At 37.2% G+C, this 27,652-nt stretch overlaps 1 long non-coding RNA gene across 1 annotated transcript in view; it reads left to right on the top strand.

Moving 5' to 3' along the window:
* Window positions 1–9,793: 9,793 nt before the first annotated feature.
* Window positions 9,794–27,652, top strand: part of LOC122418142 (uncharacterized) — a 117,445-nt gene continuing 99,586 nt past the window's right edge. The window contains exon 1 of the long non-coding RNA XR_006262448.1: window positions 9,794–9,838. This is a non-coding gene — a long non-coding RNA (uncharacterized lncRNA). The remainder of the gene's footprint in view (window positions 9,839–27,652) is intronic.

Below are 27,652 nucleotides of genomic sequence, written 5' to 3'. Positions count from 1 at the left end.
TCAATAATATACGATCCGAAAAGAAAAATATTCGTGAATGTCTATACACAAAAACGCTCGAATATTTCATTATGCCCGCAGCGATTCTGAGCCTGCAATCCACTTTTGAGAGCGTTATTATTTTCGTTAAAACAACGAAGAAAAGTTGATTTTATTCGTATTCGGGTTGGTTTTTCGAAAAAGCTGTCAATGGGAAAGGGGTCGATGAAGAAACTTCGGAGTAATAAAATTACTTGATGGTTGAGTTTTGTAATAAATGTTCAATTCGTCGAATTGAAGTATGAATTTTTATATAATATATAATAAATTTATTTGTTGATAAATATTGAATGAATTAATGAGATCATGCCCACGACACGAGCGTTGAACAACTGAATTTTTTATCATGATAAGGGATTGGTGCTATTATATTCTCTCAAAACTTATAGATTTAAAAATTAACATAACTAATCAATTAGTCCGTTGTAATTATCAATTATATAAAAAAAATATCATTTTATTAGTAAAAATTTGACTAGTTAACTTTTTGATTTGTCAACTTTGTTGTTGGTGGAGAGATATATCTACCTTGCCAACGGTAAACTGATAGCTTGTCACTCACATATGACTTGATACACATAACCAACAATTTATTTGAATTTGAGGTTACGTCATTATTTATGATTACAAATATTTTTGTTATCACAATATTTGTATAAATATGAACAAAAAACATTTTTCTATTAATTATACCGAGAAAGTATGCACGCCTGTACAGTACCGATACACTAATGTAAGCAGGTCACAACTAAACACGATATACGTCGATATACATATATATAAACAGCTGATAGAGCGGTGTTGCCGATGTCGTACCGAACCTAGTATTCAACGATTCATCGTGAGCGATAATCGTAGTTAATTTATGATTTCATTCTTAAAGTTTCGGTGACCTGATATTTTTATAACGCCATTAACAAGATAAATGTTCAACGAATACGTATATGATTTAATTTTTTTTTTTTCCAGCATTTACGATCCCTTAAATTTGATTGAAAAATCACGATCCATTTACTGCCACTACGATGTCCAATTTTTAATACTTATTTTCTTGCTTAAATGTTCGGTAACCTCCCCTCAATTTTTTTTACCGTAATTTTCGAACATTTTTCTATGCTGTGTAAAAAAATCAGATTTTTCTGCAGATTTTTAAATAGTGGCCATGATCTCATTAATTTGATGTTTATCAAAATAAATAAAAAATTGAAATAACAAATATTGGTACAATAAATTGTCGAATTTTTCCTCCGATAAATTCGGCTGCGACTCAATCAACTAATTTGCTTTTTCAATTTCTCATTCGCCGTCCAATAACGTAAATAATTCCATCTCCCATAAAAATTCGTCCAGTTTCAAAGTTTTCACAAGTTTTAAACTGAAAAATCGAATCGTACTTATCGCGAGGCGTACGTTTCTGTTGTTCACGAGAATGTTTAGCGCGGGAAAAGCCGCGTGCAGCACCTGTCACTGTTTGCACTGCGACCCCCCGCGGCTTCGCGAATGCCATCGTCGCATTTAGAACCTCCGGTATGCCTTCGTATACGAATGGATATCTGACATATACTCCCGGTTAACAATGAAAATAGTGAAAACAAAAAAATATCGATCCGCTTCACCTGCCCACCTGCGAAGGCGGTTCCCATGTATTTTTTCCCTAATAATAGCATTTTGTGACAGCTTTCATGTAACTTGTCATTGCGCACATTTGTATATGGGGCACTCGAGGCCAAATCGATCACTTTTGAATGCGACCTCTTTCGATTTGGGGCGGAAACGTTTTTTATATTTTTCCACTGTATCGAAGAAATTTTTCAGAATTTTTTCCAATTTTTTTTCTCGATTCAACAATAGTTATGAATTAAAAAAAAAATGGAGTTATTTTTGTTTAAAGTGTCGTAACGCTTTCGAAAATTGATTTATTTTATTTTTTTTTTTTTTTGAAAATTTAGATAAAAAACGAAAATTTTGGGATGATTGTCATTTTTAATTATTTTTTCGTTTCTCCAGAAAAAACTTTCACATTTTCTACAAGTTTTCTGTAATTTTTCAAGTGAGATCTTTTCGCTTTCTATTCTTTTTTTTCATTACATCAGCTTATTTCTAATAATAGCACCACTTTGAAAATCTTCTAGGATGTACCGAGAATCTTAAAATTTTAAAAACAATGATAGTTATAAAAATAATTGGAAAAACTTTAATTTTTTTCGAAAAAATCAGAAAAAATTTAAGACAGCTCTTCATATTTTTTGATGATTTTTTTGATACCCAAAAAAACATAGTTTATTGAATAGCTTTAACTACAGAATCTATAAGTACATGAAAGAAAAAAGCGTAGAGTGTGTAAAAGGTGAAAATTGAAATGAATTTCATCCGGATAAACGTATTTCTTAATTTTCAAAAGCTCATAGTTTTACCAAAAATCGGCCAAATCATAAATTTTATTCCATTTCCTTCGTTATCAAATGTAGTTTAGAAAAATACCAAAGCTATTGGTCTGTTTTTAATTTTTCCTGGTTTTTTTTTTATAAAAAATTGAAATTTTCAAACGATTACCGATTTTCATTTATATAATTATAATTGTTTTTCAACTTTTAAGGTTCTTGGTACATCTTAGAAGATTTTCCAAGCGATGCCATTAGAAATAAGCTGGATTGATTTTTTTTTTATGTAAAAAAGAAAAGAAAAGATTTTAGAAAATGTCAAAGTGTCTTCTGGATAAGAAAAAAAAAACAATTTGTATGACATGGATATTTTTTTCTGAAAAGTACATTCAGAGACATAACTGAAAAAAATAAAAACCGCCCAATAAGTCAATTTTCGAAAGCGTTATGTCAATTTAAACAAAAATAACGACATTTTTTTGAAAAATTCATAACGGTTTTTGGGTCGGGAAAAAAAATTTGAAAAAATTCTGAAAAATGTCTTTGACAGTAGAAAAAGATAAAAAAAGTTTCCACCAAATCGAAAAGAGTAGGGTTCAAAAATGACCGATCTGGCTTGGAATTCCCCGTATACTCACAGATATCGAAGCTTTACATGCATTTCAACGAGCTCAAACATTCGCATTAAATAAAATGAAAGATACGAGTCGTGGCATATCTCCCAACAGTCAACTCCTCATTCCCTCTGTATTGACACTGCGCGTTCGTTCGCTGCACTTTTCAGTCGGTCCCATCAGTGACCACGGTTTCCTGCCTCAATATTTTTTCTTCCGTCACGAAGGATTATTTAATTTTTTCAACAATATTATGCTTCAGCGATTTTCCACAAATGTGTCCCACCTATTTATCGAACGTTATGAATTTTTAACCAAGGAATTAAAAATTTTTTCATTTTCATATATTCAAACTAATAATATTTTCCTTTTGTTCTTTATTTAATGTGACAGAATTTCTTATATTCACGCTTTTTTATGAATTTTTGCTGTCAGAATTGACCAATGTTTAAATTTCATCATTGAAATTGCACTACAATTATCGTTTCATTCTTTTTGGAATGATAAATTTTCGTATATATTCGGCTTTTTTACGATTTTATATAATCGAAATGAAAAAAATTCGCTAATTAAATATTCGTATTCACAATATTATTTCGTTATTTTATTCCAAATGTCTGTACTCTTAAATTTCACATTTTTAAATAAATTTTTCAATTTTATATGGAATATCACAAACTTTCAAATACAAATATCCGAATTATAAATACGTACTTTTTTTTAATTTTGTCATCGATAAAATCCTCCAATTGGCTTCGAATGAAATCTTGAAAATTTTTGATGTTCCACGTTTGTTTTTTTTTTCTCTCATTTATCACTTTTAAATATTCCATGTTTCGAAAAATTTTGAAAATTTGTCATTCTCTCAAAATCGTTTCCTGTCCACAATGGGCGTTTAAACTCATGAAATTTGTTGTCGAAAATGTAGGATATAAAGCCTTCAATGTTTCCAGTGGCTGCCAGAGGTTTTTTCTCCCTCCCATTGAGCCGAGAAACAAAAACATTCTCATATACATAATCAGAAATAAAACAATGGCGAAGAAAATTGTCGTTTCTTTGTCCCTCCATTTCGTAGCCCGTTTGAGAAGGAACTGCGAGCGTGTATGACGAAGTGTTGGCACCGTCGATCGAGACATAACCAAGGTGTTTGAGAAAAAGGGAGAGGAGAAAAGTGGGCGATCGATCGATCGATCGATCGATCGATCGTCGGGCTCCCCGAACGTAAACTCCTGCCGCGTGTTATTTACTATGTTAATTGGCGCCCACGTCAAACACAAATTTATGCTAAAAGCCGAGATGTTATCGGCGCGGTCCAATGCGGCGGCGGCGGCGGCGTCGGCAGCGGCGTTTCAGGAAGCGTCACAGGGCGCCCGGGACGACTCGAGGGATATTTTCTCGCCCGATTTTGTACGCCAGACGCGCTGACAGTTCTCGCCGCTCCTCGTCTTTCGCGGCCCTCCGTTTCTTCGTGATACTAATTTTATGTATTCGTCAGACTGAACTCGATGCTCCCACGAACTTGAACCGCGTCCGAAACGCCGACGCACAAACATCCTCGTACTTTTCCAAAGTAGTTTGATCCTTTTAAGGGCCTCTTGACAGCGCGTTGACCATTATAATCGATCACGATCTCCGATACGATCGTAAGCTTCCATTTCATCAGCTACGTTTCAGGCACCTTCCGCGACGAGGCATCTTCCAAACGCGGGGAGCTTTGTTGCGCAAAGCAAAATCATTATTCAAAAGTCCTTAAGGAATCACGGGAAACAGTTTCGTTCGATGATCGACGCCGCTGCTTCGACTCATTTGTCATCGCATCTTTTCCCCTCCGTTTCTGAGCTTTCAGGCGATTCGGTGCTCAGATATTTTGACAACGGACACTCACGCGAGTTATCGGGAACGTTCGTCCAACAGAATCCGAATAGTTGGACCAAAGTATGCCAGACTCGAGTGACCTTTTGTTGAATGAACTCGTTCATTGGCCATTCCGAACAAAACATATTATTTTCGTTCAATTTTAAGGTAGTTCGACCGTTCTGTGACTAGTCGAGTTGGCAAATACTTTATGTTGATTAAATGGAAGTATAAATTCTTAATAAAATAAATAAACACTTACATTGAGAATATTTTTATCACAAGAATGTTATAAAATGCTTTAAAAATATCATAAAAGATAAAAGTTTAGCGGTATAATTGCACCCGGAAAAAATAATGGTCAATTCGTTTCAAAAGTGAAGCCACTGGACAGTGTCAAAAATAAATTTGATGAAATTCCCGCATCCGCTTTCGAGGCGTAAAAAATTCAAGTTTTTTCATGTTTTCATTGATTTTTATACACAAATGTACTTGTCTCTATAGTTTCATAATATAAATATTCCATTTCTTATGTTTCAGTTCCAAAATAATGTTGGATTTTCCTCAAATATTTTACATTCAATTTTCAAAAATATTTCACTTTTGACTCATTACCGAGTGACAAATAAAAAAAAAAACTAAACACAATTACAGGAACGAGCCATAAGAGTCAGTTGTTACGATTTTCAAAATTATTTTAATATTTCGACATTTTTACGGATATTTTAATAAATCGGTATTTTCACAGACCTTTTGAGATGTTTGTTTTTTGTTTTTAAGTTTACGCGTTTTCCTTCGATTGGCAAAGTCGAAGGAGTAACCGTTGGAATTTTCAGTTTTCCCCATCCCGTCGAAGCAGGATTCTTCTCACAACGTGAAAAATATTAGCAAAAGACTTGGTCCGAAGAAAGTTTACTCACGCTGAGATTCGTTCCGATGATTTTACGATATGGAAGCGTAGGGAAAACGAGAGAGTTTTCCGCCACATGTTCTCCAGAACGCGCCTCCGAGGCAGGCCACGACGGGATTCACGTGCAATTTTGAGCGAGGACACTCGCTCCTGCATCCACATAAATGCGTCTATAGGTGTGAAAAAAAGAACCTGAGGAATGTTCACCATACGGGCCCCAGACGAAGCGCACCCTTCGCGCGAGGGAAGCAAACATATTCGTATGTCCTCGTTCCCTATACACGGAACATTTTATTTTTATTTTTTCTTCAAAATCCATCGCACTCGCGAAGGATACTCTTTCGTCAGACCGTTCAGACCTCAAGAGCCACGTGTGATTTACGTTCTGAAATTTTACTGCCCTCGAGTACGCATTAACGTGCCTACACGTCAATGTTTGATGCACTTGATTTTTTAAATAATTTATAAATATCATTATCGTTGGATTTTTGTTGAATAATCGTCGAATAAAATGTTTATTAATCGACGTTGCATCAATTTCAATTATTTTGGGAGGAAACAAAAAAAACATTTTTATTCGATAACGAAGGGTCGTCATGAAGATGGGATCAGAATGTCTCGAATCAAAATTGGAGCTTAATTTTAATTGAAAAAAGTTCGCGATTCGTTTGTTGAATTGTTTTTCCAGAACGAAAATGGAGTTTTCGTTCTCCATTTTTCGAAAGTCCGAATTTTATATTTTCAATGGAATAATGTCGGATTTTCTTTAAAAAATTTTATTTTATTTTATGTCAATGCATTGATGAATGCAGCGATCTTAATAAAAAAGAACTTGCATCGATTGCTTTAGCGCATTTCTCAGGATGCCAGCAACTTTTTTCTGATTAAACTTTTACGAGAACATTCGGAAAGGTTTTTCAATGACAACTGTGCAATTTTATATAGAAAATATTTCATTTCCGGGGGGTTGAAATTCCTGAAGGAATGTAGGAAAGTGTCGAAAAAACTGGTTCGATTCGAGCCGTAAAAAAAACCCCCTGAAACCCAAAGTTTTTTGACGTTTCAATTGAGTTTTCAAATTAGTGTTCTCCACATATTTTAGAAAAATAACTGCATCCAGGCGTCGTGTCTTTCGGTGTGAAACATATTCTAAAAAAGATAAAATTGCAATAATTCGAATGTGTAAGAGGCGATAAAAAGCTTGAAGGGACGTGGCGTTTATTTTGTTTAATCCAACGTCCGATAACGCGTGCCCGCGATCTTGCGATCGACAAGTCTCTCGGTGTTGGAGGTTCAACGAAAAAAGTCTCCGGAGAGGCGAACGCGCGAGAGAACAATTCGAACGGTTTCATCAGACACAACCTCGTAAGATCGATGAATTGTGGCTCACTTAAAGCGTATACAATTCTACCTACCACGTTCGGTATTTTATATGGGGATTTCCATCTTTATTCGCATCCGCCGAAGCTTTCCCATATCGTGATGATTGGCACCCCGATTCTGTCGAATGAAAGAAACAAATGTCCTTAAGGAGTTTCGGTACAGGCGATACAATGTTGCCATGCTAATCCATGCTAAAAAAATTAAAAAATTCGAAAAGTTCAGAATTTTATAAAATTTGGTGAACATATTCTTTAGTGCCAAATTTGACGACACAAATTTTTTAAGATTTTTCTTCTACACAGTTATCGAGTAATTGATCACTAAAGTTTACGTGTATAAGCATAGCGTTTCCATATATATAGGTATACATTCCGGGCATGAGAAATCTGCTTTAATGCGTAATTACTCGATAACTAAGTAGAAGAAAATTTTGAAAAAATTTGAGTTTTCGCACTTGATGTTGAAGAACATTATCACCAAATTTCATCAATTTCTTAATATTTGACTTCTGTACTGAAACTCCTTAAATCTCGATCGATATTAGCCTCGTTCGAGCTCTCCGCTTTTGTTCTCGTCTCCAAATTTCTTGCCTCGAAACGATCGCGAACTCTTTGGCCTGTTTTTAGTTCAAAATTCCTGGAAATGAGAATTCTACTCTTTTCAATTGTTTCTTCGCTTTGAATTAATTTCTCTCAATCTGATCGATTAAATCGGCAAATTTATCAAAACGTGCAACCACAATTTCACCTTTTTTCATTGCCGCCTCGTAACTTTTTATTCCATTTTTCAATGTGAGTCAAAATTCATGATCACATTTTCGTTTCGAAGTGTTTTTTAAATTGTTTCTCAATTTTCAAATCCGTTACTTCAATTTCATTTTCAATAAGAAAATTTCTTCAATTTCAAATCTTCCAATAAGATTTAAGAAATTGATAAAGCTAGTAAAGTATCGATCGTTTCCGTTGAAAATCCACGTAAATTTGGAGCTCGTTCGGAGGATTTCGACAAATATCCGATTCCTTGAACACGATTTTCAGAGCTGCGATATCTGAAGTGAAACTTGGATTTGTGATCGGGAATCCGATAAGCCCGCATCAAGATCAATTGTGAACGGAGAAAAAGGAGGGGAGTGAAAAATGGATGCTGCGCGAGAAGCAGTCGTTGCTGTGGGATTCGTTATTTTTGGAGTGGCACAAAGGTCGAAATGGAAGGTCCTGTGGAGCCGAGGTTGGTAAAAACACGATCGGGTTTTAGTGTGGGTGAAGACAAGAGTTGAATTCTACTTTCTCCGCGTGCGGCAGTGCTCCGCCGCGAGGATTCCCGCGTCCGGATCGTTTTCTGGAATTCGAGGCACGCGAGGGTATCCGCACGGCTTAATCGATTTCGATCGTTAACGATGTTCTCCGAGTTGGCGCGAGACATCTGAATCCTCATTTTCGAGGGTGTGAGAACGAGGGAGGACTCTGACCGGGAGTTAAAACGCACGAATCCCGAATTCTGCACCTGCGCTGTCAGAATATTTCCAAAATTCAGCACGGAATATCTCGAATTTTTCAACCATTTGAATCTCTCCTATGACGAAGCGAGGGAGAAGCGAATAGCGTAGAAAATAATAAAACGTTATCAAACTACGTCGTTGGCCCTCTCGCGATGAAATCATCTCGCGTGATCTCAGCACGTTCTCGGGACGACAGCGAGAGGCTGAAAGAGTTGAGCATTCGTTTCCTCGAATAAATGTTCGCTCTTGTCGCGACACGTACGTGTTTTTTAGCGTAAACCTTTAGTTCGGAGCAATAAAGTACCGCGAATAAGCGAGTGCACCCACCGGCTCTAACCAGAGTATATTTTTCATACAAATCGCACTTATACAGCCGAGGTCAAAAGTTTTTGGCTAAACGATGCCTCGAGAATCGTTGGTTGCTTGTAAGTTGCGTTGGCATCCTGAGACATATTCGCTTTTCTCTTCAATTACGAAACGATTCGACAGCAGTTCGAGTGTGCAGAAAATAACGTTTCAACCAAACGACCCATTCGACTCGATAATTCCCCGAAAGGAATGGCTACAAAAGTGAGAAACAAAAAACTGAAAAAAAATCATTTATCAAAACTTTATTGAACGAGAAATAAAATGGGGCTCTGAATGATGAAACTGTAATTTTAATCGAACGAAATTCAATTTAATGAGATCATGGCCACTATTTAAAAATCTGCAGAAAAATCTGATTTTTTTACACAGCATAGAAAAATGTTCGAAAATTACGGTAAAAAAAAATGAGGGGAGGTTACCGAACATTTAAGCAAGAAAATAAGTATTAAAAATTGGATATCGTAGTGGCAGTAAATGGATCGTGATTTTTCAATCAAATTTAAGGGATCGTAAATGCTGGAAAAAAAAAATTAAATCATATACGTATTCGTTGAACATTTATCTTGTTAATGGCGTTATAAAAATATCAGGTCACCGAAACTTTAAGAATGAAATCATAAATTAACTACGATTATCGCTCACGATGAATCGTTGAATACTAGGTTCGGTACGACATCGGCAACACCGCTCTATCAGCTGTTTATATACATGTATATCGACGTATATCGTGTTTAGTTGTGACCTGCTTACATTAGTGTATCGGTACTGTACAGGCGTGTATACTTTCTCGGTATAATTAATAGAAAAATGTTTTTTGTTCATATTTATACAAATATTGTGATAACAAAAATATTTGTAATCACAAATAATGACGTAACCTCAAATTCAAATAAATTGTTGGTTAGGTGTATCAAGTCATGTGTGAGTGACAAGCTATCAGTTTACCGTTGGCAAGGTAGATATATCTCTCCACCAACAACAAAATTGCCAAATCAAAAAGTTAACTAGTCAAATTTTCACTAATAATGATATTTTTTTTATATAATTGATAATTACAACGGACTAATTGATTAGTTATGTTAATTTTTAAATCTATAAATTTTGAGAGAATATAATAGCACTAATCCCTTATCATGACAAAAAATTCAGTTGTTCAACGCTCGTGTGGTGGGCATGATCTCATTAATGTAGCGACACTGTAAATGGGCCTGAATCGAGACGCAGTTGAGTGACTTTTAATAAAATACGATGGACGAGAGGCTTCGAACTATTCAATTCTCAACCGGTTTCGATTGGAATACAATTGAATGGAATTGCATTTACTTATTTTTTATTTTTTTTTTTTTAGTTATTTTTAGCAATTTAGTTAATTAATAAAGTAATTTAATTCAATTAAAGAGAACATTTTTAAAGAACTTTCAATTAAATAAAAAAATAAAAAATTTCAAGATAAAACCCTGTCTCGAAAATAAATTGAACGAAATCAATGAAAATGGAATTTGGAACTTCGAATCGCTCGTCACTGAACTTCAGCGTATGTTTTCAGGGTTTCTCTCAAGTTCAGTCTCGAGGAACGTTAAATTCGATCGAAAATATGGACTAATTCTGCTGAATTGTTGAAATTCAGTCAAAAATTTCGTATAATTTCGATCAGTGGCTCAAAAATACTCGAAAATGACGATTCTCGAAACAAAAAAAACATCAAAATTATGTTAATCCAGAGGTGTCTCACTCTTTTGAATCGGACTGTAGAACCTCACGATTGGCACGTGCTCCCCTTCAAGCAAATTACGATACGTCGAAGTTTTTCATGCGCCAGCACTTCTCTAATCTGTAATATTACAAAAAAGAATTTCAACAGAGAGAAGTGAATCAGGTTTTGAGATATGAAGCTGGTGAATCACGTCCACCACCACGTTGGAGATTGTGCATCTCCGAATGTCCCATAATTTGACGAAAAATTAGTCGAAATATTGTAACACCGATCATAGAAGCCTCAGAGTTTATGTTTATCAAATTAAATTTAAACAATTCGATAAAAATTTCTTTCAAAATAGAAAAATGAAAAAATGGCCCAGCATCTCTTCGTACATCGTCAATTTGTACGGAAGTGAACACAAGAAATTTCAAAAAAAAAAAAAAAACAAAACTAAAACCACACGAAATTTGGTAAAATATGTCAAAACTTTGATATTTGAGAAAAAAAAATTGATTCGAAACTTTTTTTCAAACGACAAACATTTTGTTGGGTGGGCGAACATTTAATTGACCGTATTGAACAGAAAAATTTCAATTTTATTGAAATTTTTTTGTTTTTTTTTTTTTTTTTTAATTTCACGAACGTTGTCGTCAAGTTTTAACGGAAATGGGAAAAATTCCCATTTTTTTGCTTCAGAAATTAAATAAATAGTACTTTTCAAATAGAATATGCGAGCCGGAAGAGATTTTTTGGCTTGATAAAAAAGAATGATTTATTCAATCAGTGGGAAAAATCTCTCCGAAGTGTGCAAGGTACGAAAGTTTTTTCGTTTGCACACGTGTGGCGCAGGTGAATCCTTAAATATTTAAAAATACAGATGACGTGCCTCGTCCATCGTTCTCCCTTTTCTCAGGGCCATACTTTGCGAACAAAGTTGTGCGCACATGCGACTTCTGCTCTCCGTATGTTACAAGAGAGTGAGAGCGAGGAATTGCACCTCGAGGTTACAGCGCAATATAACGCTCGAAAGTGTGGGACGACGAGGCGAGAAGGGAAAAACCGTGCAGGGATGAGCTCGGATGAAGCTCATTAATGCAGGTGCATGCTTTTAAACCGAGAACTTCCACGCATGTGTCACACGTGAGAGGGAGTCTGTCGACAGGTAAGAAACTCACGAGCATGTGACGAGCAGACGAGCGAGATGAGAAATAAACGCATTCGCAGCACAGAAATCCTGTTTTTTCGTACTTTTTATGGCTCTATTGTTGTTTCGTGGTGTTTCCTCTATCAGGGGATCGCCGAAATAACGAGTTTTCGAATCTTGTGTTCTCGAATGTGCGGAATCAATATTTCGAAGCGGATCATACAATTTGAAAAAAGTTCATCTCGAAATGCAAATGCTGGAAACATCATTTATTTTTGTTGCTAAGCAACGAAATTATTTTTTAACAATCGTGTTGAATTATCCTTTTTCAAGCGAGTCCAATTTTTCCTGAGAAAAACAAATCGTCTGAGGTTCCTAAGCACTCGAGATAAGTGACAAAGATTTCTAGAGACTCTCACGTCCATATGCGGCTTCCTTTCTAAAAGTGACCGATCAAATTGAACTTTTTTCGCGATAAAAAGTCGCTCGCAATTCTTTTCTCCGTCGTAAATTTTTAAGCTGCCACCCAAAAGCCACCCTTTCAAAAATTTTCTGAAAATCGTTTCAGATTCGAAACCATAAATTTGCTTCCCAATTTCGGAGTTCAAAGTACCTTAAAATAGTTATTCAGGATAAAAAGCCCACGACCTTTTGCCTTTACCCCCACATCGAAAAGACGAGAAGCCTATTTTTTCTACGTTATTTCCAACGACCATAATTCCAGAACGGCTTTTCCCAACGTTCCATGGTCTTTCGGGAAGCAAGCAAAGAACCTAAATCTTTTTATTCCTTAGGCAGGTTCACGAACGCACGAAAAAGCCGAAAAAGAGTTGGGGAGATTTCCCTCGCCATCGACAAACATTAATTCAACCTTAGACTTCACTTTTCCTCTGTCGTAATCTACTGTTGCATAATTAAGCGTCATCACGAAAGAACGAAAGAGCACACACTCGCTCCGAGGAGGAATAAACAAAAAGCCATTATTCTTGGTCCGCGGTGGGCCGAACGCTGGTAGTTACGCCCTTCTGAGTGTCCTCGGTCTTCGTGTATGGAGGTTTGAAGAATAAAGCTTCGACTTGAGGTCTCGTATCCGTCTTCATCTTTCCTGAAGATGCAAAGGAAGCCAGAGGGGGCGGCGGGGGGGGGGGGGGGGCGTTCATGGTGTGGCTCGATGCGTGCATCGTTCTCTCGCGCGCGCGCGCGCGATCTCACATTCATGCATCATCAATTTATGCAGAACAATTCAACGACAACGGGGCATTAAGGCTCTTCGTCTTTCCCTCCCTCCCGCACTCCTTTTTTCTTTCCATCTTTATCTTCGTCTTTTCTTCGTCTCGGGGCTCTCCGAGCCCAGGCTCGCCGAGTTCAGCATCGCGTTCAATGTTGCGATCGCGTGGTTCAAAGACCTGTTAGATACGCTTTTAAAAAATCCTTTTTCCTCCGAGACGACATCACCGATGAGTTTTTTCTCTTTCTCTCATATCCTTTGAACGAATTCGTGGGAATTTTCAACGTTGAATTCGGGGAGGCAATTCATGAACTCGGGGCTCTTTTAAGGGGTCTACCCTAATCAGACGGGCAATAAGACTCACGATTTTTTTTTGACCGGTATAGATTATAAATATGGATATAAAAAGTGTTAGGAATAAAAAATACACTAATGAAATTCACAAAATTTTTTTTTTTTAATTTATTTTACGCAGTTTTTGTACAAAATTCGGTGCGAAATCTCTGGAATTGATGATCGGAGGAAAAAAATAAAAATGCTTGTAGATTCAATAGTGCGTGTCAAACGTTTTTTCAAAAAATGACAAAATGGCGGCCATTTTTCTAAAAATTACGAAAAAGCACGTTTTTTTTTCATCGTTCTTTGCAAAAAATATAAATAGTTCCACCCAAAATTTCATAATTCTTATGACATGCGGTGCTGTAATCACAAAAAGAACACGTGGCGAAATTTTGGCGAGGATCGGTTGAACAGTTTCGGAGATTCAACGAGCCGTCGGAAAACGTAATTTTGAGAAAAACGCGTTTAAACAAAAGCAGGTACGCGCTACCGTACGAACGCGCTCAGAGAGCCTAGTAAACTTCGCTCAAAAGTACACTTGCTCTGCTCAGAACTTCACAAAATTTTAGTATGACATTTATAAATATATAGACTTTCGAAAAATGCAATAAAACAATTCGATTCTTTGAAAATTCTAATTAGAGTAGACCCCTTAAGTATCGCTTTTGTTTAAGGACGCCCACGCGCAGTGTACGATTTCGGTCGTTCGCGTTGTTGAACTTCCGACCGAACGGAAAGCGTAAAAATTGAATTTTTTTGTTCCTTTACCGAGAGAATTAAAAAATTGTCATTTTTGGCTGAGAAAATCATTCGAGACTTTGTACGCGCGCCAGTCACGAATCGAAAAAAGGGTGGGATTCAATATGTCGAATAACTGAATTGTAGAACGGTCGATATTTTGAAATTTTAAAAGTTGTTTGGAGAAAAATTTTGGAGAAAAATAAGTAATTCGAAATTCTTATTCCCGATCGACTATTCAGCAGATTGCGTGTGTAATCAAAAATTCCTTCTTTGAATTCGTATTTACCCGAAAATATATATTTCAATAATTTTCATTTCGAATGCAATTTTAACAGACCATGTAAATGTCAAAAGTTCATATTTTCTAATTCAAAATGGAGAGTAATTGCTTTACAGACAGACCAGAATATAGAGTAGGAAAAAATCGAAAGTGAATTTTTCGAGCCTATAAAACTTAGATATGCAGAATAACGATAGCTCGAAAAGGCGAAAGTCAAAATGGCGATGTTTCAAATTGGAGATCACCGGTCTGAGTAAGTGAGTGAGTGACACGCGTATATTTGGAGCTCCACTGCATTTCTTTATTTTGATCGATCGACTTTCTAACATTTCGCTATTTGACTGTTCGACTTTTTGTTGTTTCAGTATTTCAACTTCAGTTATATTCGGTCTTTCGTTATTATATTTTCAAAATTGTGAATTTTCACAGTATATCGCTGACTGCAGTAATTTATGAATCGAAAGAGTGATAGTCGAATTTTCGAAAAATCGATATTTTAGTAATCGTCCTATATGGGCGATTGTTACATTCTATTTTCGATGTAAAGGTGTTTCGAACCTTGCAGTTTCTACTTTATTTATTTTCGGCATTCAAAGCTCTTAGTCGAATCTATCCGTCTCCATATTATCATTCGAAGTTTATAAACTCGAGATTTTAGCTGTTCGAAATTTTAGTCACTCCAACATTTGATCCCCACCCCGAAAAAAATGTGCGCTCGCGAGAAAACGATTTTTTCATTTGCCATCCTCGCGATAATTTATGCATCCCTAGACTCCGCGGTCTAAAATGGAAATTTTCGAAAGAATCCATTCGGTCGTAAGGTTAAAAATTTCAGAATGGTTTGAAAATGGATAATCTTGATCGTGAAGTAGTTGTTCGACTTTGCCTCGAAGATGCCATACATATTTATTATATCGGCGTGTACGTGTGTCTATATATACTCGGGAACCGAAACGTTTGTGTTTTGGCTGGCAATTAGCATACGATTGACCCTCCCGGGTGTGCCGGGGGTCGAAGAGCCTCGAACCGGGGAACGCCTATCGAGGAAAAAGACGTTTGCGAGTGCTTTTGCGATTAAAGGCCGAGTTTCGATGTTTTTTTAAATTTTTTTTATTTTATTTTTTTTTTTTTTCAAAATTTCATCTTTCCTCACGTTTTCCGCGGCTTCCCGCACCCTTAAAGCTCAATGTTTCCGAGCGCTCGGTCAATAAAATCCATGGGAGAATCCCGAATAAAGCACGGTGGCGAGGAATAAACGTGTGAAAAACGTGTGTCCACGGAGCTCGTTTTATTTCTCATTAAATTTTCAATGCTGCCCAGAAATAAGACTCGTAAAATATTACAATTCGGACGAGCAATATTTCCAAGCTTATAAAGAGCCTTAATCTACTTGCCACTCGGTTCGTCACACTCTCGCAATCTCCGCGCGTCCCTCCCTCGCTTTCTCTTTCCTCAATCCATGCAAGTGCTCTGAGAAGCTTTCGAGGGTCACTGGGGGGTTTCCCCGGAGGAAATTTTCTCCGGGCGCGAACACCAGACTCGAGACAATGTCGCCACCAGCCAATTCCACACCTCTGTTCCTGGTGGCTATTTAACTAAGAAAATTGTGCCACCAGCAAACCCTCGGTTGAGGCATTAAGTTTTTATAGACCCGTCAATGAATTCCCAGATACAAAAGTGACCAAAATTTTGCAAATGTTCTTCGCCGAGTAGTTAAAAAATCATGGATCTTCGACTGTTGTGCGTTCATTCGCTATGATAGAAATGTCGTCGAATGTCTCTCGACGAATTAATGAACGCGAGAACAAATTTTGACAAATTCGATTAATTGATCGGAATTACACGAGTTTTTATTTTCATTGATTTATCGGTGATTCGAACAATTTAGTGGAAATTTGAGAATGTTTCTTTTTTTTTTTCAATTTGAAAAAAATTTTTGTTTGGTGAACATTTTAGAAGATGAAGAAAAATTTTCAAATTTCCAAAGTGTCGAGGAGTGCCAACGCGAATGAATTAATGAAATTTTGGTTCGAAACCACCAGCAACAAATTGCTGGGCACACGTTCCACTACTACGTGCCACAACAATGGAGAAAAGCACCTTAAGGGTCGTCGTTAAAACTCTGGAAAGACCGAAGACGATGATGATGACCCTTTCTGGTCTTTCCCCAAGTTTTTCTTACTCGACTATTCCTTGCCACCAGTCGCTCTCTTTATATCCCCTATTTAGAGTTTAGAGCCCCTTTTGCTGGATCAATGAGACCTCGCTGGTGGCGTTGCTGGTGACCGCCTGGGTTTTTTTCCTTCACACCTTCTTACCAGTGCCTCCATTGTTCTACTCGAGCTCTTTTGTGTGGATTTACATTTGTGGAATCCCCAGATAAATCGAAGGTTTCGAGAACCCCCGGAACAAGTGTACCCTTATTAATCAGTCTTGCTTTTCATTCATCGCTCATTCATCGGTTTCAACTGAAATTTAATAAACTTTTTACATGGAGATAGATGACGAAAAAGTAAACGTTAGAAGAATAGAAATTGGGTAAATGCTTGAAATTTCCCAAATTTCCACAGTGCGGAGTGTAAATTTTCATGAAAATAGGATCAATTTTTTTGCTATATATTATTGAAAATATGTGATTTCATTTTTGTGAAAATTTTCATTTTTCACTGTGAACATCTCCAAATGCCCTTGGAGTTTTCAGGATAGACGGAAATAAGTCCGTACGATATGAAGACCGTAATTATTGTCTGCAACGAAAATTCCAAATTTTTTTTCCATTTTCATATATTTTTCTTCCATATGAACCTATAAAAAACCGAAAAATTCGCGTAATTCTACATTTTTAGGGAGTTTGAAAAAAAAGCTTCTAACGAAGAAGAATATCACTTCAACGTACTGTAAATATAGAACTTGTCAATTTTTTCGGATTTTTATAGGTTCGTATGGAAGGAAAATACATGAAAATGGAAAAAAATTTGGAATTTTCGTTTCAAACAATAATTACGATCTCCACGTTGTACGCAGCTGAGAAACTTTGACAATCAGACTTTGTGCATGAACCATGTACAAATTAATATTTCTCACATGAAAAAAATGTTTTTAGATTATTGAAATAATCTTGAAACTATATCGAAAAGTTGGCTATGCTGAGTTATTTCTGTCTATCCTAAAAAAATTCTTGAAAACAATCGATCTTTTTGACTGTCCAAAGCAGGATCCCCCCTTAAAATTCATTTTTACCTTTTCATTATTTTCGTGCAATGCTCATTGAATTCTCTCTCTCTCTCTCTCTCTCTCTCTCTCTCTCTCTCTCTATGACAAAAAACGATTGATCACAATTGGCTCCATTGAGAAAGAATTCGATAAAATAGCTGAATAACAAAAATGTTGAATAAACGAATTTGCATGTGAAAAGTTTTTTAATTGTTAAAGATTTTTGACATTTGATGCTCCAACATTTGATATGTAGAAACCCACGTGTCATTGGACGAAAGATTTTTACAATCTTGCGTACGTGATGATGCATAAATCACGATTTTCTCGTGGCCTGTTCACAGGGGAAACGAGACCACGTGAGTTCCTTCATCGAGTGAAAATATGTGCCACAGACAGAGAGAAAAGAGATCAGAAGAGGCTGAAAAACTCTCACAGGTTCGTGCCTCCTTTTCGTCTCGACGTCTTCAGTTTTCTCAAACCTTACCATATGCTTGGCACTATTCCATCCGCAGGGCAATTTGCTCATCTTGAAAATACCGAAACCTTCGGTTTGGCAGATACACTTGAAAGTGGGGAATTTCGCAAAATACTTTGTGAAAATTGTACCGAAATATTTTGACGGATGCTTTTATATGGAGAAAACATTTTTTAATGGTAATTACGTCACTTTTTTGGACGAAAATTTGATGAGTCGAATTTCATTTATGAGCAGATAAATCGAATCAGAGAACCCAAGTTATTGCGTCCGAACAATTGTGGTTATATTTATTTGCTCACGCACACTTTTTAGTGGTGATTCAACAAAAATCCCTTTAAATCTCAATCAACGAATTGCCTAAAAGAAAAAAATTGTTAAGATGCTCCAATAAAATAGTTAATTTTGATAGAATTTTGTCATATCAACACGAATTTGTTAACCAAATCTTCGTTAATTTCACTAATAATTTATTCCAGCATTTACAAATTATTTGGATCTGTCTTGACAGAAACGAAATTTGACTCGGTCAATATTTTTTTTCAATGTATGTGTGGAACTTAGAATCGCTCATTTAGTAATCCCTGGAAAAAATTATATTATTGATCCGTACCGATTATTGAAGAAACATGATTTCATGTGATCGAACACTGAGAATCGAAGAGGAAATTCGAGGAGAATAATTCACATTCAATTTTGAGATTGAGAGAGAATTACGAAATTTGAGATGACGAGATGTGCAAGACAGGACTCACACGGTGAGATAGAGGTTCGACATTGAGATGGATACAATCATGTGAGCTGAGATTTATCTATGTCTTGCACCTTACATTCTATAGTTGAGTTAAATTAATAAGTCGTAAACTAACCTTGATTATGAGGATCATGAAATAAAAAACTGAACCAATAGGAATATACCAGGAATTGTGATTTCCTTATTTTTCTCAATTAATCTCGTTCTTTGTCTATCGATGATCTTCTCTCTACCCCTGATTTTTTCTTTCTCCCCCGAGACAAAAATTGTGTTGTCCTCGTTACCTAGGAAACTACCGAAGCATCGAGGCCTCCTCTCAGGTTTCGGTATTTGGTTCACCGTTCAGGTTGTGTGTGCGTTTGGGAAATATTTAGCATCAGTAGGCAATGAACATTTCTATCTATTCTTTTTTTTACTCTTTATTATTTAATAACTATTTTAAACAATTTTAAATGATTCGAAAGTGTATTCAACTGCGCGTTGATAGAAATTAGCACGAATCCAATTTTTCTGTTTTTCCCTTATTCTGGCTCTTTTGTAGTTCCAGTGCGAAAAAACTTCAGTTTCACAGTGATTTCTATAAAGCTCATAGAGCATGTGACTGCACTTCAAAAATTTCGATTGCAAAATGGCAGTTCAGAAGTCAATAAAAAGTAAAAATCAACATTTTTTTTTTCAAAAATCAAAGTTCAAAGATTCAAAGATTAAAAAATCGAAAATATTCAACGCTAAATTGTCCATCTTTTTTCCCAATTTCCGCAGCATTGTGCATCAGCGTGATAAAAATTTCGAGCATTGCGTTATTGAAGTCGTTGAAATTTGAAAAGAGGCGAAAAGGCACCCGAAATTCGAAAACGTAATTGACAAGCTTCACGCTGATTTCGACTAAATCGGAAATCATTGAATTTTTTAGTGGATTTTTTTCACAATTTCATCCACGTACAAAATGAGTAAAAAAAACGTGGCTGGAAAGGAAACACCGTAGAGGCATGGCTGAGGTTCGTACCGTACCGGTAGCAGGTGAGTCGTATTTCGAAGCCCAGTCGATGGGAACGACAAAATATTACTTTCCTGCTTTATAAAAACATCGGAAAGGAACATACATGCACGTAGGTAAAAAATGTACATGCAGCAACGTGGCTGTGTACGGTTCTTCGTACACTCCGGTGCTACCTGTTGGTTTTAAAATTACCTGCCAGGGCTCTGGATAAAGTACCTTTGGAGGAACTGTGACCACGTGCCCTTTATTAGGCTTTTCGGAAAAAGTTCACATTCACTGCTGGGACTTCCCTATTTTCTATGTATATTTACTGTGACCCTCGTGCTTAGCTCGTATGAAAATTGTGCTTGCCACAACCCCCCTCGAGCATTCGGAAACCTTCATAAAAATTATTTCAAAATTCTATCAAAATTTGCATCTTTCGAAGCCAACGAAATTCTCTCATTTCATAATTTCGCAATTCTTTTGATTGCTCTTATTTCTCTTACAGATTCAGCTGTATTTCAAAGAATTGCACAATTTTTAGAGTCTTTTTCTAGAAATTCCAAAAGCTTATTTCAACATCGAAAAATATAAACATTTTCAAAAAGTCTGAAGTCTGCAAAAGTTTGGATTTTTATTAAAAATGGAATTCAACGCTTTCTATTTTTTCACTCCGAAGTTTTGTGGGTCGACGAATAAGCCTGAAATCCGATTTATTTTTAGTGCAAAATCGTTTTAAGAAGAAATGTTAGGAAAGTTAGGAAAATCGTTGAGATAAATTTTCTAAAACTGTCCAATAAAATCTATAAAAACTCAATTTACTTGGAAATTTCGTCAATGAATTTGATGGACTCAGCTGGGCCACGAAAAGACATTTTTCTTCGGCGCGGGACGTCTCGGAGTCGAACATAAACGCGGGGAATTGCAAAATCGGAATTTTTATTTAGGTGCCTGACGCGGGGCGAATCTCTGGGGCCGGGTCGAAGGAAACGAGGACGTACATCGATCTCCGGTGAAACGGCGTTAAAGGCCCCCGTATACCAATGGATCCCCGGTAGATGGACCGATGAACGTGAATCCTGAAAAAACCACGGGGTATCCTCGTGTGCCCGAGGACGACGACGAGCGAGAGGTGATAAATCCTGACACCCGCGACGTGTTCCCGGCGCCAATTCTCCCGTCACCGATGCCATTCCCGCTGCTCCTCGTTCTCTCGGCCTTTTATCTCTTTTTTTAGCACATTTGTATGGGTCGTTTTGTCGAAGATGAATTCTTCTTGGTCGAAGTGCAACGTGTTTTATCGACGATGCTCCAAAATTCTTTTCGCCTGCTCCAACGAGCGATCGCCACAAAATCCGGCGTTTTTCGAGTCTCGGCACGAGTTTCGGCGTCCCCAATTTACCGCCGAGACTCGGCGTCTCAATTTTCGGAAAATTCGGGCGAAATTTCGGACCGGTTCAGCGGAAGCACCATTTATTAAAACGCGATATAAAAAGAGCTCGGAAATCATTTTTTCCACCTTCCAACAGCATCGGTTCCGTCGACAAATTCCGGCGGGTTTAGATCCGCGAGGAATGTCCCGTGTCTCGAAAAAATGGAGAGGCGTACACGCGGTAGGTATTACGTGTGTACGAACACAAAAATTTGGTAGGAACGTAACTCGCGGTTCGGACATTCGCGCGTGTGTCTCTGGCCGAATATGCGGGAAAGTGGACGCGAGAGAAAGAGAGACGGGGAGAAGGAGGTGAGAAAAAAATATATATTGGTGTCCAAAGTTTGTACACCCGTCGTGACACACGAGCAGAGTGCGCAGCGTGTATGCAGCGAGCATTCCATTATGCTCCTTCTCTCTCTCTCTCTCTACATTTTTCGGCTCTAAGAGTACACAAAATTCGACAAATAAAATTTAACGACTGAAATTTTTATTTGACGGCTGATTCGTAGTTTCGCGATATTTACAGAGCTCACGATGAAATATTTCCAAACACGGAATTCTACTTGGTTGGACTCGAAAAAATAGCATTTTTAAAATTCTCGCAGAACGACGAATCGGAGGGAAAGAAAAAGTCGTAATAACGGTTACGAAGAAAAAGAGAAATTTGAGAAAACCTTTAACGTTTGCTGATATTTGCGGTGGAGCTTTTGTCAACGGGAAGGAAATTTTTCGGTTTTCATTTCAGCGCAAATTCATTCGTTTTCGTGACACTTTTTGAGCTCTGTAAACATTTATTTACAAAGATTAAACGCAAACAATTTTTGTAGGACAAATTTGTAGATTTTTATGACAACGAATTTTTTATATTTCAGGAATATTTTTTAAATTTCATGAATTTACATTAATTCTGCAATAATGCAAAAATATTCAATGTACAATTTTTTTCTGCGTATTTTTAAAAAATGTTTCATACGCTCTCACGAAAGCTTACGCTCTGTGAAAATTTCGAACTTTCGCCCCGTTTCCTCCGAGTTTTATTCGTGTGACAATAATTTAAACCCTTTCAATATCACCGTGTGCAGAATTTATAGAAACTGTGGAACTCGATTTCAAAGAGTTTTCGGACGAGTCGCAAAACCTCAAAATTCACTTGGAATTTTAACATTTTTTTTCCCCAACACGAACTTAAAGTCTCATCAAAATTTTGAGTCGATCGCTTTTCCCATATTTTCGTAAAATTCCGTACGCGACAAAAAGGATTTCGTGAGTCGAGCACCCACCGATCCAGCTTTACGTAAATTTTCGACGAAGCCTGTTCTGTTAAATTGGCCTCTGCCTTAAACACTGATAAGAATAAAGCGATTGTACTAAAATCCAAGATTTTCGTGGTCACGTCCACTTCCGAGGTTTCGGACTATTTTTTCGAAATAGAGAGAATACTAATCGTGGTTGAATCAGAGGATCTCGAGGTTCAAAGGTCAAGCGATTTGGAGTCGAACTTCTCTTGTGCATTTATTTTTAAACGGTGGGTTTATTCTGTTGCATACACGTATGGGGATCGTATATAAGAGGAAAAAGGCCCATCGAGATATTCATCTGTCGAGCGCCACTTTGGTACATTACACTAATATATTGTGTTATTATTCAGGTCGCGAACTCAAGATTCTCGGATTAGCGGATCGCGACTTCCTCCTTTGAACTACTCAGCGTCGTCGGCCCTTCCCCTAGCGAGCTCAACGTTGAATGGATGCTTGATCCATTAGGAGAGAAAGAGACTTCGATGTGCGGTGAGATTCGTCGAGAAGAGTGGCATTTCGGCCCTTTTGTTTCTCAGGAATCTTAGCGTGCATGCATTGCTCCTCTTACACCGGGCTTTCTCTCCTTCGTTTGTCTTTATTTTATTACTTTTCTTCGTTGTTTGCACGAAGGATCGAGGCCTCTTCCAGTTTTTCTTTCACTTATCTCTCTCTCTCTCTCCCTTTTTATGGACTGGCTCGCCACGATCGAGAGATTTCCGAATCGAAAGATCGCGATACTCTCGACGAATATATAAATAAATGGCATCGCAGCGACGATAATCTTCGGGATATTTTGTCGATTTGTAAGCCTCGTGGCAATATTCTCTGGCGTTAATTCTTTTTTAAATCCACAGCTTAACGCCAATTTGATAGTGTTTGCGCGAATTCGGATCTGGCACGTAAATTGCAGTACCGAAAACCAAACCGATCGGTAGTTGTTCTTTTTTATACTTATTTTCTCTCCTGGCTTTACCACTCTTTACCTTTTTCAACCTCCGATAAATAGCCTGTTTTCTATACATTCTTGGCATTATTATTATCTCCGCTCTTACGGATTACTTCGGTCCTCGGTTCTACTCTCTTTTTTTATATTCGTCCGTAGCGCATCACACTTTGCTTCGACGCTGCATGGCGAACCTCCTGAATATACCTGCCAGACGCGAGAGCCTCGCTCAACATTTCTTTATTCCTGTCTCTTTTTAGTCTTTTTTACTCTCTCTTTCAAAAACTTTGGCTCGTTTTTCAATGCACGAAATTCCAATCCTCCACTTGGCTATGGACTTGAGAAAAAAACTTTTTTTTCCATTCCCCAGACAACATTCGTTCGATTGACAGTGTTTGAAAAAGTTTGCTAAAAATGTTAAAAATCTACTCTCACAATTATTATAGAATCTACGGGTCTAGTTGTCGAGAAAATAATTCACGAAAATCGCATTTTTTAAGGGGTATTCACAGGCTCTTGTGGCAGGCACACTTCCTGTGCGACCATTTGGATTTAATGAAATAAAATCCGGCCAACTTCAGAGCCAAAAACGCGAGAATAAGAAAATAGAATGTTTTTAAACATCGCGGGAATGGGAAAAGAAAAACGCTTATTTATGAGGCTAACGAGAGTAATAACGACATAAACTGTGGAAGGTTTGAAAACACCTTGAGCCAGTCGGTTTAAGGAGGAATATCAGCTTCACGTAAAGGGAGGTTACGTAAATACGAATTTCATTGTTTTTATCTAAATTATCTCGGTTATGTAAACCCTGTTTGCTTTATTTATACGGGATTAACCCCCAAAAAAACGTCGCATTTTTGGGTGGAATTTATGTGATATATATTTAAAAAATGGCAGAATTAAACGACCTCGAATTTTGCACACATGTTCTTTAGAGTTCAAACTGTGGAACAGTACTTTTTTTCTAAACAATCACGATTTTTCATTTCTTTTTGCGTATGAAAAGATGGGGTCTGTGGAGTTATTTCCTATGCGTAGGTGTTGAATATTCCAAGTTTGGTGGAAATGATTTACTAAAAAATGGCTGAATGAAATGAATTAAAAATTGGAGAGGCTATAGAAAATATATCCAAAAATGTATTCTAAAAGTTTCATTGAGCTATCACCACTTTTCTCAAGCTGATGTTCCTCCTTAAAATATAGATATGCATACGGATATAAATAGAAAATGGCTGTTGTCACATTTTGCTTGACGATTTTACTACGAAAGTGTCTTAATCTCTATCGTAATATTAAAAATTTCTCGATCACAACAAATAAGTTACACATTATTTCAATAATTACGAGAATAAATTTTTCATTCGTTTCTTTGATCATGAAAAGAGCAAAAAAAAGTTCAGATGCTTTTTCGAATCACAAGCAACGCGACGAACCTCGTTTCGTATCCGAGGAAAACAAAAAAAAAACTTTCTGAATAGAGAAAAGCGCTTTCTCTAGTCCCATTGAAAATTTCAAAACTACAATATATAATTTAATTTCAAATATGAATTATATAAAAAAAAATGTTTATTTTTCTTAATATGATTTTTTTTCTGATTTATACTTTTTTAAATATTTTAATAAAATTTTTTCAATTGTTTTTTATTTATATAATTTTTTTGGCTGAAAGTCTCAAGTTATTTGTCTCATTAAATTTTCTAATATCTAGTAGTGATAGTTTTTGTAATTGTTTTATAAAAACATGATTTGAAGACACCAAGCAAACCCCCGATTAATCTCCGTGTCTTCAATTTACTTGATTGAGAATTGAATATGATCATCAGTGTGGCACGGATTTTAATGTAAACTTGATTCATCTTGCTTTTCGTTTAACCTCGTTTCGCTCATATTTATTTTATCACTCCACAATTATATACCTTCTTTCTTCATACTTCATTATTTCTATTTGTTAATTAACACAAATAAAATAAAGTTGTTTGCCAAAACCATGTAATATTTATTGAAACAGTGAGAAAAAAAAAATTGATAAATTATTAAACGAAATCCTGAGCAACTTTTTTCTGTCAACTAAAATTTTTCGCGTTTCCAAAAGAATATTACAAAAATTCAACAATTTTCGAAGAAAAAATGTAAAAATTCCCCTCCTCAATTTGACTTTTTATATCTCCAAAGATAATCATGAATTTTGCCACCCACGATAGTTGATTTCCGCCTCGATTATCCCTGGCAGCACATTCAATGTCGAACCGCTTGCAGGAATTTTGGCGGGAAAGGCTCCGCTCGAAGGGGCCTCAGAATAAGGGGGTTGTTTTACGTAACGTGCGCGGTGGTCTCGCCTGGTCGATCGAGGGGGGCTCACCTGCTGCGGAACTCGAGGAACGCGGGCGCTCGTGTATTGTTATGCCTTCGCGTTGTCAACGAGCAGGGTTGGTGGAATTCACGGCTGGGGGCACACGGATAAGACACAGGGGAGTCTAAAATAGCTGTATGCATTGAAAAACGAAGGTGAAGGGAGGCCTCGACGAAACCGAAAAAAGTCGTAAGTGGGAGAAAACGTCCGCGGACTTGGGCCCCTCGCTCCTCAGCGCTGGACATGTGTTGATTATTTATGCGTTCGTGGCTCAAGCCGCCCGGAAAAAAGGGTGCGAGCGGTGAGGAAGTGGCGACCCGGACGGGTCCCAGGTGACGCTCGACGATCCCGGATGCCCACCAAAGCCACGAGACACCAATGACTCCTTTATTTACGAATATATGTTACTCGAATTTAAAAGCCTCCACAGGTGGTCGATGTTGATTCGACTCTATTGGCTCAACTCAAGCTATCAAATACTCGGGGATCCTCCTCGCACTTGCTTCCGATCATGAATCGACATAGATTTAGAAGATTTCCTGCTTCTTCGCGGTTTTCGGTAAAGCAGTTTTTTGTGAAGAGGCGGTGTGTTCGAACTTCGATCGAAGCGGGTCAATTCATTGTCGGAAGTGGTTTGAAAGGGGCGGGGAGTTCCGAAATGTTATTAGATTCGATTAAAAAGTTGAATAAATCGATAAAAATCGGTGAGGGAAAATCGAGGAAATTCTTAAAAATCGAGTTTATCGATAAAATCGTTAAAAAATACTAAATCACGGTAAATCTGATTACGATTTTCGTTGACGATTTTTCAAAACTTGCCCAACCATTTTCCCGAGCATTTCGATCGAAGAAAAATCGGTGTTTCTCCCAGTCTCAAGATATGTTTTCGAGCCACTTCCCAAATGGATCTCCGAACAGAAAATCCATTCGAAGGCGCCCACGAGCCTTCGGATATTGAATTCATACTTCCTGGATACGATTATGTAGAAATTTTGGTGTCAATGTAGCGTAAGGCACGCTCGATATTTGAAACACCGGGAGAGCCGCAAGTAAGAAGGAAGGAAGTGAGGTCACCGGACCTTGGCCTACAGCTCTCGATGTCACGAAGTAGCCTGCGCGGAAGAGAAGGAGGCGAGAAGCTCAGCAGGTGCCACCACTTTGGAGTGCGTGCCCCGGCTCGCCATCATCGATGCCGCTAATATGTGCTCGAGAACCGTACGAACCAGCAGGAGAACCTGCTGCTCTCCTGCTGCTTTTTAAACAACTGCGTGGCCACCCAATTTTCTTACTTTTTTATTTCAATGCTCCCCCGCGTTAACAAGATTTTCGTATACAAATTAAGGGGGGGGGGGGGGGGTAAGGTATTTAATTTTCTTTTTCAATTTTTTTTTATTTTTGAAATTAAATGCATAATAATATCTGGTGTTTAAAACTTTGAAGCGTTTTTCCAACAATTCACGTTTTCAAAGTCGTAACTCGCCGCTGGATCATCTGAAATCAAAGAATTAAAATTCATTCGTTAGATAATAGTTTTCCCTAGGTAAGGCTGGAGAGTTTTTTTTTTTTTTGTTAATAATTTTCATTTTGCAATAAGAAATTAGCCGATTTTTTCTCAAAAAATGGTGATTTTCCCTTCAAAGTGGACGGAAAAATTGAAAAATTCGAAATTCGAAAAACCCTCGCAGCGTTACCTGGGGAAAACTATTATCTAACGAAT

The sequence above is a fragment of the Venturia canescens genome, chromosome 11 (assembly GCF_019457755.1).
Source record: "Venturia canescens isolate UGA chromosome 11, ASM1945775v1, whole genome shotgun sequence".
Classification (NCBI taxonomy): domain Eukaryota; kingdom Metazoa; phylum Arthropoda; class Insecta; order Hymenoptera; family Ichneumonidae; genus Venturia; species Venturia canescens.
This window is presented reverse-complemented; position numbering and strand designations above follow the sequence as displayed.